Source organism: Nelumbo nucifera, chromosome 3 (genome assembly GCF_055504915.1).
Source record: "Nelumbo nucifera cultivar China Antique chromosome 3, China Antique-T2T, whole genome shotgun sequence".
Taxonomy (NCBI): Eukaryota; Viridiplantae; Streptophyta; class Magnoliopsida; order Proteales; family Nelumbonaceae; genus Nelumbo; species Nelumbo nucifera.
Window position 1 is genome coordinate 71280326 of NC_142651.1, and position 16434 is coordinate 71296759.

Here is a 16434-nt window from a genome sequence, read left to right on the forward strand (position 1 = left end):
TAATACACTTCCTAGAGGATTATCGTTGAGACAAAGCCCCTTAGAGTTATTAGGTCTTTTGGCAACTTGGTGCCCCTAGAGAAGTATAAACTGCAAGTGTTAGTAGCATGTACATATATAAAGAATTTCATTATGTATGAGAGAATAACCATATCATAGTAAGTAATCAAAAGGTGAGCTGCAGATGCTAGTAGCACATGCATATGTGTGTGTTCTTAGAATAATCAAAGACTTGTAAGGGAAGTATCTAAAAACAATAATGTTCACGAGAGAATAACTTAGTTATAGGATAAATTTCTTATGTAATGAAGTACAAAATCTTTTGCTACTAAAAGTAGGCATGCAATATGCTAAAATATTGGGATAAAATGCTGAAAAAAATTGATTGTGTATCTTCTGAAAAAAATTGAACGTTATCCAACAAAAATGCCATGAAGTTTCTCAATGAAAAACTATCGTGTTCTTAAAATGCTTTTCCCAAGAAAATCATGTTGAAAAATGAATGTGGGACAAAGTATTTGAGTATTTGTTGAAAAAATGCAGCTGAATATAAAGAAATATGTAAAAGAAGTGGGAATGGATTAAAAAATCAATAATTAAGTCCAAACATAAAAGAAAGTTCTTACTCTAATAAAATATAATAAGACTTCAATCTTCTAAACACTAACTTATGTTAAAAAACCTGAATAATTTTACTAATTTATGTGTAGAAGAAACAATCATACAAAAAGTGCCCTATCCACTTGGCCATGGAGACCAAGGAAATTTTCATATTATATTGTAAAAATAATAAGCACTCCATTGTATTATAAAGATTCATCATAGAAAGATAGGCAGGATTATGGGTTGAGGTGCCGTGGGTTGGGTGGTTGTAGATTGGTTGGGCACAAAAGAGAATCTCAGTAGATTGGGTGGCAAAACAAGGGGCAATATAGATGCTTCGATCGAACTAGATCTATTAGGCACAATATAGTAAGCATGTTCTATAAGCACTTGATAAATATTCTGACAAGTGTCAAAAGTGGGTTTTAATCTTTTTCAAGGGTAGGCTAGGAGTATATTAAGGGACATGTGTAAAAAAAAATCTAAGTGCTCATTGAATGTGCTTACAACTTTGTGCCTACCTGATCTAGACTGTGAACAAATATGCTAAAACGTATCAAATGAATATGCTTTTTTTGCAAAAAATGAATTAAATTTGATGAAGTAATGCCACATGCAATATAAACACCATTCTATTAACTCTAAAAGTAATGTTATTCAAAGATATGTAAAAGCAAACTAACTTATGTAAAGTAACTTGGAATGCAACATGACAAAATTGAAAAATAAAAAACTTCAAACATTTATATGTTCTACACGTATAATCACTGGATTTGGAATGTACAAGGGGAGACCAAATCTACTCCTCACATATGGCACCTGACAGCCACATCCCACCGTGCATTGGGAACATCTTCTTACTTGTGTTATTATTTATGGGAGATGTTCCCAAGGCATGGTGGGATGTGCCTGTGAGGTTGTTGTGAGGCGCCCTGTATGAGGAGAAGATCCCAAGTCGTATAAGGGTGATTTAAAAGTATTTGATATTTAATTTTAAATATAGGTGCATGTGTGCAAATATTTCTCCTTTGTGGTTTATTCTTTAAGCCAATTATCTTTTTTTTTTTGTTTCTTCTCAAAAGCATCTATCCTTTTTCTATTTTTTTTTTAACTTTTCATTTTAAAATGGGTTTTTTTACAAAAAATTTAATAATGTTTCATGAATCCAATATGTTTGAAAACAAGTAAGTGGGATAAAAAGTCAACTTCTTTTAACCAATTTTCTCTTTTAAAAATCATGACCAAATGAGCTCAAGAAGGCAAGAATATTGAAGGGCTTGTCATTTAATCCAACATTGGCAAGAAACTGATATTGAACCTTGATATGGCAGATGGTTGGAGCAAAATTGCTCATCCCATATTATATGACCCTAGGCATACTGAGGTGGAGCTTGTGTCGATTGAAAAACCCGACAAGAAGGAGCTGGTGATGATGAAAGATTAGGATTGCAACACCCGCCAGTTCAAGATACAAGACCCTGGACCATTCAACAGCCTGAAGGAGAGCACCAATATAGTGGGATTTGTAGGAGCTGAATAAAATGCAATTGACTTGTGTTTAGTTCCCAAGTTTACCTTCTTATTTATAATTGCATAAAGAATCTGAACGTTGGGAACCTCCTAGAATGTAGGTAATCACTTTTACTTTTCTCAACCACTCTTGTCAAGTCTTCTACTCCTAATGTTCATAGATGATGGATTGACTTGGTCCAAAAAATTTGTACAAGTGAAATAGTGTAAAAACTTGTTTGCAAAATCATTTTATTTATATGAAAATAAAATACAATATCATAAGAAATAAGGTGTAATATTGTATGTCAAAATGTACACAAAAAGCAAACAATTAGTCCATTAGTGTGTGTTATATCTAGTGGCCACGGTTTGTCCAACACACCAAGGCTAGATCATCGAGGGCCATAGGCCACTCAGTCCAACATCTCCCACTTAGATGTACTGACCTGAGATGAGATACTTTTATTGATTGCTTCTTAGACCATATGTGCCTCTTGAAATCAACAATAATACATAGTTTTGTTAAAGGGTCATCAATCATTTCTTTGGGACCAACTTCACCATTTTTGATAGTTTGAATTGCAGCTTGGTTATCATTTCTGATGATGATTGACTTGCTTGGCATACTTAACTTTAAGTCTTCCAAGAATCTTCTTAACCATATAGCTTCAGTAGCATTTGATCTACAAGTTATGAATTCATCTTCCATGGTGTGTTTTGCCACACACCTTTGCTTCAGATCGCTCCTCCACCAAGATGGAAAATATAACCACTTTTATTAACTTCTTTCATCACAATCTCCTGCAAAGTTAGCATCACAAAACTCAATTTCATTGCCTTGATATGTTAATTTATATACTGTTGTGTTCCTTATATATATCTCAACATTTTTAACTACTTTCTGATGCAACTTTCTTGGATTACTTTTTACCTACTCACAAGGCTTACAAAATATGCTAAGTCTGGCTTAGTACACAACATAGCATATATTATACACCCAACAACTTGTGCATATGGTTTATTTTTCATTTCCACATATTCTTCTTGAGTAGATGGCATCATTACTTTGGATAATTTGGTTCCTTTTTTAATAGGAGTTCCTACCGGGTTACTTGAACCCATTTTAAATTTTTTAAGATATTTTTTTAGATATAATTGTTGAGATAAACATATCATTCTAGATTTTCTGTCTCTTTCAAATTTGATACCTAAGATAAAACTTACATCACCCATGTCTTTCATCTCAAAATTAAATTTCAACCAATCATTGATTTCTTCTATCATTTTTAAGTCATCCCCAACAATTAAAATATCATCAACATATAAGGATAATATTCTATGAGAACTTTCATTATTCAAAGTATATATGCAATTATCAAATGAATTAGGAACAAAGCCCATTTTTAAAACATCATTATGAAAAGTAAAGTACCACATCCTAAGAGATTGCTTTAAACCATACATAGCCCTTTTAAGTTTATAAACTTTGTCATCCTTTCCTTTAATTGTATAACCTTCGGGTTGAGTCATATAGATTTCTTCATTTAGTTCTCCATTTAAAAATCCAGTTTTTACATTCATCTGACATATTTCTAGGTCAAAATGGGATGCTAAGGCCATTTTGAAGGAAGGGGAAATCAATCATATGGATGGCTGAACCATGCTAGATGGCTGGGTGAAATTTAAAAAATTTTATTTCACACTTCCGGGAATCGTATTCCTAGTTTTAGAAAAATTGTATTTTTCTAGGATTGTTGTTGCACCTAGATCGGACCAGATTTGAAACCAACAGAAAGGGAAAAGTATAACTGATACAAATTCCACAAATGTAGCCCCCAGAGTGGTAGTTCACACCCAAAGAGAGTACCAAAACCAGCTTTCACTGGAGATAGTGCAGTTTGAATTAAAGTAGTTCAACAACACAATTTTCAACAAAACTGTGATCCAACACCTTGGATCCAACAAGGGAGGTGAGTACGAATTGGTTCTGATATTTTCTTCAAAAACCAAAAGTCAGAACTGGTCAAAGTTAGTCCAAGAAATTGAGGTCAAATTAGGGTTTCTAAGGCAGCAAGAGTAGAGTAATCTGAAGCAAATTTCAGTCTCCTCTTTTCTTAGCCTTAAGGATCACCACTCCTAATCGAATTAGGAGGTTCCTAATCCAAATCTTTATTTGGATTTTGACCCTCTAAGTGGATAAGACTTATCCTCTTATCCTAATGGATGATCCAGACCCATATCCAAACCCATATTCGCCCGTCACATGATTGCTTAAGCTGTCATGTGACCACTTAATTAATCCAATTAATTTTGGACTTTATGCCCATTAAGCAAGTGGCTCACAACCCTAGTTAGTTGCTGGTCCATTTGGTTCACTTTGTATGGCATGGGATCCCAAATATGACCATATATAAGCCCATGCGAATTCGGCCTAGCCTCTGTGAAAAAAGACTTGCACAAATTCACTGTCAAGCACAGTAAACCCCAGAGTCCATCAGTATGGGCTCTTAATGGGCCCAATATTTACATTAAATGATCATTGAGTTCAGCCATCCTATGAAGGCCCAAAGATATTGGACTTAAGTAGGATATAACCCATCAGGTGAATAGCCATAAATGGTCTCTTACACTTAACCTCTCAGCCCATAATGATCACACTGTCCGACAGGGAATGACCTCTCCCCTGGTTGCAAGATGCAGTGTTGCACTCTCAGATCGGATGGGTCTTGGGAATTAAAACCTTTTGCAAATATTTTTCTTAAAACAAAATATAAATGTATATATATATATATATTATCATATAAATATATTTTGTAAAACAAATCTCAAACAAGTTTAAAATCGACTGCCAGTAGTTTTGGTTTCCATCAGAGAGAGTGTAGTCTTGATCATTCACTTTTTCTTACAAAGGGGCTGATCCTATCACTATGATCACCTATTTGATTGAATTCTCAGACTGCCCCAACATACCCAGGTTTTGACCTCCAAAGGATCTCACTGATTGGCAAATCAAAGATAGCCCAATCCAACACCCATTGTAGTACCATAATCGAGTCTAGGGGTTATATGCAACTTTTCAGTTTTGCCCACCAGTCTCCAAGATCCAGAGTATAACTAGAAATTGGTTCGAGTTCAACGTTTCAAACAAACACACAATACATGTTCTTTAGGTCCAACTCAGGCAGCTGAGACAGCAGTGAAGTTTACCCTGGCCGTCCTGTGGTATAAATTATAGCAGGTTTGTTTAATTAAGAATAGTGTGATTAGAGTTGTAATAGACTATATTCTTGTGGGATAAATTGATTAAGTCAAGTTTCTTCTTTGTTTTGTTTTAGATTGTTTAGACGGACTGTTTGGATTGATCAATGTTTATTTGTTTGGTTAGTTTTGGATAATCTGTTGTTGCTTCTACCTAGGTTTGGTTAGACTCTGTTTCTCAGGATTTGGAAGAATGGGTTTTATTAATATCAGCTCTATTCGTTCTCTACCAGATGATTTTCTCTATGTTGAGTTTGATTCATTTGCATCAGGGTTGGTTGGTTAGAAAGGGAATAATCTCAAATTGTCCTCATCTTGTTTCATGTGGATTGACTCGTTTAGTTTTTAAATTGATAGATTATGATGGTTTGGATAGTTTTGGATTGTTTGGATTGATTTCAGCTATGGTCTTCTTTGATGGCATCGTTATGGGAAGCTTATCTATAGCTCTGGTTGAATTTTTTAAATAAAGTGGATAATTTTTTTCCTATGCTTCTTTTTTATGGGTTATGGAATGATGGTTTGGGCCGACATGAAATGGTTGTGTTGATTCCAATTTTGGTTGGCCATGTTGGCTTTTGTTAGTGCTCTGTTGTAACGGACTATATTGGCTGGATTGTTTTAAGGTGTTAAGAGTGATCACTGTTTGTATTTTGGCACTAATTGTTTAATGTGTTTTTCGTTAGGATTTTTGATGACTTTTCTCATTATGAAATTGCTTGTGCTTTGAAATATTTCGGTATGAAATTCAAAATTTTTTTTTTGATCATTAAAAGTTTAGGTTAGTTGGTTTGGCACATGCACGTTTACATCGTCAGAAATGGATTAGTTGGAATCGGTTCCTATAGGTTTTGTTTGGCTCTTACAAGTCCGGGTGAGTGGATTTAGCTTATTTAGAGAGATTTAAAATGTTCGTCTAAGTGAAAGTGGTGATTTTAGTGGGGTAATATGCTCGGTATTTGTTGGTTGATGTGATTTATATCAAGTTATGTCTCAATTATTTTGTATGTTGCTTAAATGGTATTGTTTTGATTGGTCGTTTTTTATTTGCTTTGTTTTGATTTGAGTATGAAAGGTTTTCACTTTTTGGAGTTGAGTTGATTTCCCAAATTCTCTAAATACGTTGGTTTTGTTTAACTTAGATTTGGGAGATTATCCGGTCTGTGGTATAAGTTATAATAGGTTTGTTTAATTAACAATAGTGTGATTATAATTTTAATAAACTCTATTCTTGTGGGTTAAATTGATTAAGTCAAGTTTCTTCTTTTATTTATTTTAGATTGTGTTGACGGAACGGTTTGGATCGATCAACGTTTATTTGTTTTATTTTCCTACAAGTTGGTTTATTTTATTTTGTTGAGTAGTTTACCTGATTTCCTTTTTATTTAGGGTATGCCAGGTTGTTTTCTGTTAGTAAGGGGATTTTGTTTTGCTAATATGCTTTGTTAGTGGGTATTGATTTGATTGATGTTTGAATGGTTTGCCACGGCTTGGTTAGTTTTGGAAAATCTGTATTTGCTCCTACCTAGGTTTGGCCCAATGTTAGGGAGAATGAGTTTGATTAAGTTTAGCTATATTCGATTATCTACCAGATGGTTTTCTCTATGCTGAGTTTGATTCATTTGCATCAGGGTTGGTTGGTTAGTAAGGGAATAATCTAAAATTGTCTGCATCTTGTTACGTGTGGGTTGACTCTAGTTTAGTTTTTCCATTGATAGATTAGGATGGTTTGGATAGCCTTAGATTGTTTGGATTGATTTTAGCTACGGTTTTCTTTGATGGCATCATTCTGGGAATCTATCGATTAGCTTTGGTTGGACTTTTTAAATAAAGTGAATAATTCCTTCATATGCTTCTGTTTTATCGGTTACGGAATGATAGTTTCGGCCGACTTGAAATGGTTGTATTGGTTCCAATTTTGAATGGCCATGTTGGATTTTGTTAGTGCTCTGTTCTAACAGAGTATATTGGGTGGATTGTTTAAAGATGTGAGTGATCGTTGTTTGTAGTTTGGCACTAATAGCTTAACGTGTTATTCGTTTGGGTTTTTGAAGATTTTTCTGATTATCAAATTGTTAGTGCTTTGAAATATTTCTCTATGAAATACAAAAACATCTTTTTTGATCCTTAAAATTTTAGGTTAGTTGGTTTGGCACATGCACGTTTGCATCGCCAGAGTGGATTAGTTTGAATCGGTTCCTATTGGTTCTGTTTGGCACTTATAAGTCTAAGTGAGTAGATTTAGCATATTTTGAGAGATTTAAATGGTTCGTCTAAATGTAAATGGAGACTTCCAGTTTGGTCTCTATGATTTTCTACGTTGTTTAAATGGGTTTGTTTGGATTGGTCGTTGTTTATTTGCTTTGTTTTGATTTGAGTAGGAAATGTTTCACTTTTTTATGGAGATGAGTTGATTTCCCAACTTCTCTAAATATGTTTGTTTCGTTTAACTTAGAATTGGGAGATTATCCGTCTGTGGTATAAGTTATAGTGGGTTTGTTTAATTAAGAATAGTGTGATTAGAGTTGTAATAGGCTCTATTATTAATTACTTGAATAATTTATTAAATTAAAAAATAGAAATCTATGGATAATATTTTACTTATTTTTGTAAAATAAATAAATAAACAATTTAATTTAATAAAATAACTAAATACTCATTTATTATTGGGTGTCGGGTTGAATCAAATAAATAAAAATTTATACATAATAGTTTATCTAATGTATTTAAATATATAAATGAATAATTTAGTTTAGTAAAATAAATAAATAAATTACTTTTTGTTAATTATTGGGACGGGACAGGTACATGCTACCACATTAGACCTAATTCGTTGATAACCCATAAAATAAGGATCCAGAGAAAGAGAAAAATAAATTAGTAATTAATTTATTAAACTAAATAATAAAATCTATATATAATGACTCAATTCATTAAGTAAAATTAGAAATAAATATCCAATCTATCTAAAACCAAGCCCGGCCCATTGATAACCCAAAATATTAGACTTGGGGAGGGAGAGATATAGTGAAATAATTTTTTGATAAATATAAATCGTTTAGAAAATTAAATAAATAAAAATTTTAAATTACTAAATAAAATATAGAAATAAATTGGTGAGGAAAATAAGAGTAATAAACAATAACACTTCCCTCGCCGGGCTCGACTCAAGAGAGTAATAACTAAATATTTATTTATTATTGGGTGTTGGGTTGAATCAAATAAATAAAAATTTATACATAATAGTTTATCTAATGTATTAAAATATATAAATGAATAATTTGGTTTAGTAAAATAAATAAATAAAATGTCATTTATTATTCATATCCCACTCTAGACTTAACTCGTTGACAACCCAGAAAATAAGGATCCAAAGAGAGAGAGAGAAATAATAGGTTTATAATATAATTTATTCATTAATTATATAATTTATTAAGCTAAATAATAAAATCTGTAGATAAAGATTTAATTCATATAGTAAAATAATAAATAAGTAAATATCCAAACTATCTAAAACCAACCCAAAATACTGGACTCAGGGAGAGGGAGGGGGAGATAGAGGGAAATAATATGTTGATAAAATTAAATAAATAAAATTTTTAACTTACTAAATTAAATATATAAATTAATTGGTGAGGAAATGAGAGAGTACTAAAGAATAACAATTTCCTCGCTAGGCTTGACTCAAGAGATAGACCTGATGGTTGGGTTGGGCTTGAATATATTCTATTGATATAAAGACAAAGCCCTTCCCGAACATGGCACTACCCATGAATAGGTTTAATAGAATAATTTATTTAATATATTAAAACAAATAAATGAATAATTTAATTTAGTAAAATAAATAAATAATTTTTCAGTTATTATTGGGACAAGACATGTACAACCTATTCCACACCAGAATTAATCCGTTGTTCATAAATTAAATCATTAATTAGATGAATAATTTAGTTACGTAAATAAATAAAACATATGAATAATAATTTACTAACTTTTGGAAAAATAAATAAATATCCAAACTATCTAGATCTAAACCCAATCCATTGACAACCCTAAATATGTAACTCAGGAGGGAGAGAGAGAGAGAGAGAGAGAGAGAAATAATTTGTTTATAAACTAAAATAATTTAGTAAGTTTAGTAAATATTTTTTTAACTTAAAAGCATAACTATATAAGTAATTAGGTGAGAAAATGAGAGAAAACAAAGAATTTCCTCACCATGACTAGGCTCTATATGAAATTCAGGCTCATGCTCAAAATGTAGGCCTGAAGTTCAACCTGGACTCAGACTTGCGCATAAATATGTTCTATTGATCTTGTTAATAATTTCAATCCAAGCTGAGACCTAACCTACTAATAGCCCTAAATAATTAGGCTTAGGGAGAGAGGTTCAAATAACTAAATAGTTAAATAAATTATTAATTACTTGAATAATTTAGTAAATTAAAAAATAGAAATCTATGGATAATATTTTACTTAATTTTGTAAAATAAACAAATCAACAATTTAATTTAATAAAATAACTAAATACTCATTTATTTTTGGGTGTCGGGTTGATAAATAAAAATTTATTCATAATTGTTTATCTAATGTATTTAAATATATAAACGAATAATTTAGTTTAGTAAAACAAAAGTAAAAAAAAATTCAATAATTATTGGGACGGGATAGGAGCATGCTATACCACACTAGACCTAACTCGTTGATAACCCAAAAAATAAGGATCCAGAGAAAGAGAAAAATAAACTATTAATTAATTTATTAAACTAAATAATAAAATCTATATATAATGACTCAATTCATTTAGTAAAATAATAAATAAATATCCAACCTATCTAAAACCAAGCCCGACCCATTGATAACCCAAAATATTAGACTCGGGGAGGGAAGGATATAGTGAAATAATTTTTTGATAAAATTAAATCGTTTAGAAAATTAAATAAATAATTTTTTTAACTTACTAAATTAAATAAATAAATAAATTGGTGAGGAAATAAGAGAGCAATAAACAATAACACTTTCCTCGTCGGGCTCGACTCAAGAGATAGGTCTAATGGTTGGGTCGGGCTTAAAGTTGGCTTCAATATATTCTATTGAATAAAGACAAAGTCCAACCCAAACTTGGCACTGCCTGTGAATAAGTTTAATCCCAACCTCCTTAACTTGTTAATAAATTATTAATTAATGAAGTCAATTAGTTAATTAAATAAAAAGAAATCTATGGATAATAATTTTCTTAATTTTGTAAAATATATAATTTAATAAAATAAATAAATATCCAAGCTACGTAGACCAATCCTCACCTGTTGACAACCCTTAAATATTGGACACCGAGCAGTAAGATAGAGAGAGATATAATTAAATAATCTAGTAAATTAAATCAATAAATATTTTAACTTTTTCAAATAATTACGCAAGAAAAAGAGAGAGTAGTTAGCTCTTTATTAATGGCATCATTGTAAATAGTTACATGTTAGCAACAAATACGAAAGAGAGATTTCTAGAAAATGAGAAAGAGACAAAGAACAAAAATTTCCTTATCGCAATCCGAGCTTTATATGATGGTCGGGCACAGCCCAAACCAAACGTGGCCCAACCAATGAAAAGGTTTAACCCCAACCGATACCTATCCAATTTGTAAACCTAAACATTTTGCTCGGGTTGGGGGGGGGGAATCTATGGATTATTAACTACTTGAATAATTTAATAAATTAAATAAATAGGAACCTATGGATACCAATTTAGTTAATTTTGTAAAATAATTAATGATTAATTTGGTTTAGTAAAATAAATAAATAAAATTACATTTATTTAAACATATTAATTTGTTAGGAAAATAATTAATTAATTAATTAATTAGCTAATTAAAGAATTCAATAAATTAAGTAAATAGAAATCTATGGATAATAATTTACTTAATTTCATAAAATAGATAAATCAATAATTAACTTTAACAAAAAAATATAGATAAATATTCACTTGTGATTGGTGCAAGACTAGTCCAAGCCATCCCCAACCAAACTTGCATCATTGACAACCGTAAATTTTGGTCACAGGTTTAATTAAATAAATAAAACTTTATGGACAATAATTTTTTTAATATATTTAAAGAAATAAATGAATAATTTAATTTAGTAAAATAAATAATAAATTTTCAGTTATTATTGGGACAAGACATGTATAGCCTATTCGACACCAGAACTAATCCGTTGTTCATAAATTAAATCATTAATTAGATGAATAATTTAGTTACGTAAATAAATAAAATCTATGAATAATAATTTACCATCTTTCGGAAAAATAAATAAATATCCAAACTATCTAGATCTAAACCCAATCCATTGACAACCCTAAATATGTAATTCAAGAGGGAGAGAGAGAGAGAGAGAAATAATTTGTTTATAAACTAAAATAATTTAGTAAGTTCAGTAAATATTTTTTAACTTAAAAGCATAACTATATAAGTAATTAGGTGAGAAAATGAGAGAAACAAAGAATTTCCTCACCATGATTAGGTCTCTATATGAACTTTAGGCTCATGCTCAAGATGTAGGCCCGAAGTTCAACCTGGACTCAGATTTGTGCATAAATATGTTCTATTGATCCCGTTAATAATTTTAATCCAAGCTGAGACCTAACCTACTAATAGCCCTAAATATTAGGCTTAGGGAGAGATGTTCAAATAACTAAATAGTTAAATAACTTATTAATTACTTGAATAATTTAGTAAATTAAAAATAGAAATCTACGAATAATATTTTACTTAATTCTGTAAAATAAACAAATCAACAATTTAATTTAATAAAATAACTAAATACTCATTTATTATTGGGTGTCGGGTTGTATCAAATAAATAAAAATTTATACATAATAGTTTATCTAATGTATTTAAATATATAAACGAATAATTTAGTTTAGTAAAACAGAAGAATAAAAAAAATTCATTAATTATTGGGACGGGACAGGTAAATGCTATACCACACTAGACCTAACTCGTTGATAAACCAAAAAATAAGGATCCAGAGAAAGAGAAAAATAAATTATTAATTAATTTATTAAACTAAATAAAATCTATATATAATGACTCAATTCATTTAATAAAATAATAAATAAATATCCAATCTATCTAAAACCAAGCCTGACCCATTGATAACCCAAAATATTAGACTCGGGGAGGGAGAGATATAGTGAAATAATTTTTTGATAAAATTAAATCGTTTAGCAAATTAAATAAATAAATTTTTTTAACTTACTAAATTAAATATATAAATAAATTGGTGAGGAAATAAGAGAGCAATAAACAATAACACTTTCCTCGCCGTGCTTGACTCAAGAGATAGGTCTAGTTGGGTCGGGCTTAAAGTTGGGCTTCAATATATTCTATTGAATAAAGACAAAGTCGAACCCAAATTGGCACTACCTGTGAACAAGTTTAATCCCAACCTCCTTAACTTGTTAATAAATTATTAATTAATGAAGTCAATTAGTTAATTAAATAAATAGAAATCTATGAATAATAATTTTCTTAATTTTGTAAAATATATTATTGAATAATTTAATTTAATAAAATAAATAAATATCCAAGCTACCTAGACCAATCCCCACCTGTTGACAACCCTTAAATTGGACACCGAGCAATAAGATAGAGAGGGATATAATTAAATAATCTAGTAAATTAAATCAATAAAATCTTTTAACTTTTTAAAATAAGTATATAAATAATTAGGCAAGAAAAAGGGAGTAGTTAGCTCTTTATTAATGGCATCATTATAAATAATTACATGTTAGCAACAAATATGGAAGAGAGACTTCTAGAAAATGAGAAAGAGAAAAAGAACAAAAATTTCCTTATCGCAATTCGAGCTTTATATGATGGTTGGGCATGGGCTCAAAATCTAGGATTGATTGTTGGCCTAGGCTTAGACTTGGGCCTTAATAAGTTCTGTTGATATAAAGGCAAAGCCCAAACCAGACGGGGCCCAACCAATGAAAAGATTTAACCCCAGTCGATACCTATCCAATTTATAAACCTAAAAATTTTGCTTGGGTTGGGGGGGGGGGGGAATCTATGGATTATTAACTATTTGAATAATTTAATAAATTAAATAAATAGGAACCTATGGATACTAATTTAGTTAATTTTGTAAAATAATTAATGATTAATTTGGTTTGGTAAAATAAATAAATAAAATTACATTTATTATTGGGACGGGATAGGTACATCATATCCCACACCTCACTAAACATATTAATTACCCTAAAAATAGTCTCCAGGAGTGAGAGAGAGAAAAATAATTTGTTAGGAAAATAATTAATTAATTAGTTAATTAAAGAATTCAATAAATTAAGTAAATAGAAATCTATGGATAATAATTTACTTAATTTTATAAAATAGATAAATCAATAATTAACTTTAACAAAAAATAAATAAATATTCACTTGTGATTGGTGCAAGACACTAGAACTTGTATCATTGACAACCGTAAATATTGGTCACAGATCGAATTAAATAAATAAAACTTTGTGGAGAATAATTTATTTAATATATTAAAACAAATAAATGAATAATTTAATTTAGTAAAATAAATAAATAAATTTTTAGTTATTATTGGGACAAGACATGTACAGCCTATTCGACACCAGAACTAATCCGTTGTTCATAAATTAAATCATTAATTAGATGAATAATTTAGTTACGTAAATAAATAAAACCTATGAATAATAATTTACTAATTTTTGGAAAAATAAATAAATATCCAAACTATCTAGATCTAAACCCAATCCATTGACAACCCTAAATATGTAACTCAGGAGGGAGAGAGAGAGAGAGAGAAATAATTTGTTTATAAACTAAAATAATTTAGTAAGTTTAGCAAATATTTTTTAACTTAAAAGCATAACTATAAGTAATTAGGTGAGCAAATGAGAGAAACAAAGACTTTCCTCACCATGATTAGGGCTCTATATGAACTTCAGGCTCATGCTCAAGATGTAGGCCCGAAGTTCAACCTAGACTCACACTTGCGCATAAATTAAATATATAAAGATTATTAATTTCTTGGCTGGGCTCATTTACAAAATCTACGCTTGGTGGTTGAGTTGGGCTGAACCTGGAGAGCCTGCAAATAGGATTAATCCTAACCCTAACCTTAACCTATTAATAAATAATTGATTAATTGAATAAATTAGTAAATTTTGTTAACAAAACATAAGGAATAAATATATAAATAATTTGGCAAGAAAATGACAGAGAAATGAGGAATAAAAATTTCCTAATTGCAATCCAGGCTTTATATGATGTTCGGACACAATATCAAGATCTAGGCCTGATGGTTGGCCTAGGCTTTGGATTGGGCTTGAATTAGTTCTGTTGATCTGAACATGGTCCAACCCGTAAAAAGGTTTAATCCCAACCAAGACCTATTCTATAGATAGTCCTAAATATTAGGAGAGAAAGAGAGAGAGAGAGAGAGAAATAACTTATTAGTTAAATAAATTATTAATTATTTGAATAATTTAGTAAATAAAAAATAATAAATAAATCAACAACATATTTTAATAAAAGAATTAAACATTAATTTATTATTGGGTGTGGGTTGAATTAAATAAATAAATTTTATGGATAATAAATTATTTAATTTTTTAAAATAAATAAGTCATTAATTTGGTTTAGTAAATAAGTACTCAGTGCTTTCTTACTTCGTCCCTCCCATTATAAAACACCCCAAGTTGGCTCGAACTCAAACTTGGGCTTAATATATGTTCTATTGATGTAAAGGCAAATCCCAATCCAAACCTAGCCCAACCCGTTAATAGTTTTAATCCCAACTGAGACCTAACCTACTGATAGCCCTAAATATTGGCTCAGGGAGAGTGATTGAAATAACTCAATTGTTAAATAAATTATTAATTACTTGAATAATTTAATAAAATAACTAAATATTTATTTATTATTGGGTGTCAGGTTGAATCAAATAAATTAATATTTAGTTATTTTATTAAATTATTCAAGTAATTAATAATTTATTTAACAATTGAGTTATTTCAATCACTCTCCCTGAGCCAATATTTAGGGTTATCAGTAGGTTAGGTCTCAGTTGGGAGGTTGAATCAAATAAATAAAAATTTATACATAATATTTTATATAATGTATTAAAATATATAAATGAATAATTTACTTTGGAAAATAAATAAATAAATTTTCATTTATTATTGGGATGGGATAGGTACATGCTATCCCACACTAGACCTATTGATAGCCCAAAAATAAGGATCCATAGAGAGAAAAATAATTTGTTAGTAAAATAAATTATTAATTAATTGAATAATTTATTAAACTAAATAATAAAATCAATCCCAACTCGTTGACAATCCAAAATATTGGACTTGGGGAGTGAGATAGAGGGAAATAATTTGTTAATAAAAGTAAATAGCATTGTAAATTAAATATATAAATAAATTGGTGAGAAAATGAAAGAGTAAAAAAGAATGATAATTTCCTTGTCAAGCTTGACTCAAGAGATAAGCCTGATGGTTGGGTCAAGATATAAAGACAGCCCAACCCAAACTTGGCGGTTTAATCTTAACTTGCAATAAATTAATAATTAATTGAATAAACCAGTAAATAAAATAAATAGAAATTTATGGATTAAAAATTACTTAATTTTGAAAAATATATAAATGAATAATTTAATTTAACAAGATAAACAAATATCCAAGATTCCTAGAACCAAACTCAACCCATTGACAACCATAAATATTGGACTCGGGACTATAAGGGAGAGAGGGAAATAATTTGTAAATAAAAATAAATAATTTAGTAAATTAGATAAATATAATCTTTTAACTTAATAAAACAAATATATAAATAATTAAGCAAGGAAATAAGAGAGAAGCAACAAATAAAAATTTCTTGATCGCGCTTTGGGCTTTATACGAGGGTCGGGTTCAGGCCCAATATCGTGGCCTAATGTTTAGTCGAGGCCTGGACTTGCGCTTGAATATGCTCTATTGATGTAAAGGTAAAGCCCGACCCGAACTTGGCTCGGCCCGTGAACAGGG

The 16434-nt window shown here is 30.0% G+C and overlaps 1 pseudogene across 1 annotated transcript in view; it reads right to left on the bottom strand.

Annotated features, from left to right (window-relative positions):
- Positions 1-2337: 2337 nt before the first annotated feature.
- LOC148801332 (serine/threonine-protein phosphatase PP1-like) overlaps positions 2338-16434 on the bottom strand; it is a 30524-nt pseudogene continuing 16427 nt past the window's right edge. Inside the window, exon 6 of the transcript XR_016083832.1 lies at positions 2338-2916. The product of XR_016083832.1 is annotated as a serine/threonine-protein phosphatase PP1-like (transcript). The remainder of the gene's footprint in view (positions 2917-16434) is intronic.